We start from the raw sequence: 3,390 nt of genomic DNA on the forward strand, positions 1-3,390 counted from the left end.
TGATTTAAGATTCAGCTACTACCACACATTGGGCCCTGAAATATGACCCCGCTCGACTTACTGACCCCTCTCACCTCTGTCCAGGAGTTGCAACTAGTTTCTGGTGTTTGTAGGACATGTGTTGGCGGCCGTGCATAGCGCTGACCCTAGGGGTGGGCTATGTTGCGGTAGATACACCATGGCACGGTGTACCGAGTCACCCGTTTGGTGTCTCGGGAACCCTGTTCACATTGTTTGGGGCCGTTGAGGACACCCCGGCCGGATTTCCTTTTGGATGGAACCTGAATAGGCGATAAACCTGGACTAGAGACTTGTGAGGTTAGTCAGGTCGTGGTCTACACCCACGTCGGTTTTCACTTGAAGTCTGCCGAGCACATGTCGTGTGCAGACGCTAAGTGGTGGAAACATGTGTGACGAAGTACACCCCTGCAGGGTATAAAACTATTCGAATAGCCGCGTCCGCGATAAAGGACTACTTGGTTGCATATACAGTTCATAGACAAGTTAATGGATACTACTAAAAGACTCAAGATAAGTGTGAGTACCGAGGATGGCCCTCTCGTAGGATGACGAGGGAGGATCCCCGGTGGAGTATTGTGTTGGTGAGTAGTGGACTCGTGTGCGAAAACTATTTTACTGGTGGAGATCCGTAGGATAGCTTAGCCAAGAGTCAAAGCTGGCTTGCTGCATCAACCCCGCGGCCTTCTTGAGAATAAGCATGTATAGTAGGTTCTGATGTAAGACTTGCTGAGTACCTTTGTACTCATGTTTGCTTATTTGTTGTTTTCAGACGACAACACTGCCCCCTCCGATGGGTTTTATGTAAACCTTGACGTCGACGAGTGACTAGCCACCCAGGTGGTGATCCTGGCCATGGAGGGGCCTATGTAGATAGACAGGCTTCGAGAAGCCTTCTTTCTTTCTAGAGTCTGTACTCAGACTAGTTGCTTCCGCATGTGCTTGTATGATTGTATGACTTGAGTATCGGGTCATGTGACCCCTATCCGTATGACATGTTATGTATGGCTCTCTGGAGCATTTAAATAGAGTACTTGAGTTGTAGAGTTTTGTTGTGATGCCATGTTGTATGTACTCATATCGGGCATATTGTGTGTATGATTGAAATGCTTGGTATGAATGGGATCCGACAATCTAGTTGTTTATCCTTGGCAGCCTTTCTTATGGGGAAATGTAGTCTAGTCTTCCTCGAGCCATAGTAGTCCGCTACAGCCCGGTTCACCGGAGTCCTGCTAGCCCAGCACTACTGTTCAGGACACTTGACTGGCCGGCATGTGTTTCACTTCGTCCCTATGTCTGTCCCTTCGAGGAAATGTCACACGGTGACTTCTAGAGTCCTGCCTAGCATGCTACAGCCTGGGGTTCCCCGGAGTCCTCTTAGCCTAGTGCTACAGCCCGGAATCACTCGTTGATGACCGACATGTTCGATGTGATTCATGTATGCCTGTCTCCATAGGTCTGTGCCGCTTTGGGTTCACGACTAGCCATGTCAGCCCGGGTTCTCTGTCATATGGATGCTAGCGACACTATCATATATGTGAGCCAAAAGGCGCAAACGATCCCGGGCCATGGTAAGGCGACACCCGTGGGATACCGTGCGTGAGGCCGCAAAGTGATATGAGGTGTTACCGGCTAGATCGATGTGACTTGGAATCGGGGTCCTGACAGCGTTGGCATCAGAGCCGGACTGCCTGTAGGTTCGTTGAGCCAAACTGGTCGATGTCGAGTCTAGAAATGCTCTAGTTATATGTAGGGGAATTGATTGTGGGAGGGAACGTAAGGTTCTTTTACTCCTTTACCTATGCCTCTGATCTGAGTCTTTCTCTCCTCATTCAATGTGGGTTAAGGACTAGGCTCTCTTCCTCTATTAGGTTCACGTGTTACTAATCCGTTGTAGCTTATAGGATTGTTGTTACAAGTCCCAGTTCAGTTTCTACCATTCTTAGTATGTTGCTAATTGAATCAGAACCTTGATATGATGTTGTTGAGTGGTATTGTGAACTGTTGTGGTTGTCTCAAATCTTTTTCTGAGCATTTACAGCCGTTATGTTGTCCAATTTTCCCTAGAAATTCTGATGTCTTTGTCTTGTGGTTGTGCTTTCAGATGGCCAACCGTGTTCATAACCAAGTGGTTCGCATAACCAGGTGCCTCGACGTGCCCGGTATACTGCTATGTTAGTCCGGGTCATGATCGAGACGGGTTACCGTTGGTATCCCGAATACACCGTCGAAGAGCAGTTCCGTGACTTTAACCAAAGCCAGTATTTCTGCACCGTCAGGATATTTCCTTCTTATCCTGGATCTACCGAGCCCCTTCACTGTTCCTATGGACTCGGGGTTACTGTTGAGATGGCTGTGCAGGATGCTGCCTATTCCATGATGACCATCATGCGAGTCCGGACTGGCCTGCTTCGGAACACCGACTTCCGTTACATGCCAGCTTCACTTTTGGGAGCGCAAGGGTATCTTCAGGCCATCTATGCTGACTCCACTCAGGAGGACTCATTAACTCGTACCACTGCCGAGATGCTCGAAGATAAGGACCGAAAGAATCGGGCCTTGAGGTTGGAGCTTTTCAATACCCGTGCTGATCATTGGGCCACATTGACTCGGTTTGCACCTGCGGTGCAAGCTAGATGTATGGATACAAGGGATCTGTATCCTGTGAGATCAGCTCTGCCAGACATGGTGGATTGGCGTGATGTGGGAGGCATCACCCCACCCCGTGGTCCCCGCAGGCCACCGTTTGTTGGTCCAAGACCTCATCCTAGCACCTATGGTCCACAGGCTCCTCAGGACCGTCTGTTTCCGGATGGTCATGTTGAACTTCCAGACTATGGAGGTGACTTCTATGAGGACTACTACGGAGCTGTCTAAGTTAGTAGTATTACCACTAGTATTGTAGTAGTTGTATCTCCACTGTCCTGCGTGACTTGTGGAATATGACTTGGCGTGTAATCGATTCCGGAGGTGTAGACAATAATGTATAGGAGCTTGGAATGCCTCCGATGAGATGTAACGTCTTTCATCATAGTTGTACTGTAGCCTGGGCTAGTACTAAACTATGTATGATGTGTATGACCGTTGGTATATATATGGCAGTTTTATATTACCATGACATACGGATGAACATCTCTGCATTCCGTGTTATCCATTACATTCTGCACTTCCTTGCTAAGTTTGAGCCATCCTTGTCTAAACCGTTGTCTTGTTTTCTCCTAGGATGGTCAACACCCGCGGCAACCCTGCTGTTCCGGAGCAGGGGGAAGCCAGTGCAGCTAGAGGTGAAAATCTGCCTCACCCGCCTTCTCTGGCCGAAGTAATGCTGGAGGCGGAAAGAAACAAGCATGAGACTAACCGCCTGCTGGAGCG

Source organism: Triticum dicoccoides, chromosome 6A (genome assembly GCF_002162155.2).
Source record: "Triticum dicoccoides isolate Atlit2015 ecotype Zavitan chromosome 6A, WEW_v2.0, whole genome shotgun sequence".
Classification (NCBI taxonomy): domain Eukaryota; kingdom Viridiplantae; phylum Streptophyta; class Magnoliopsida; order Poales; family Poaceae; genus Triticum; species Triticum dicoccoides.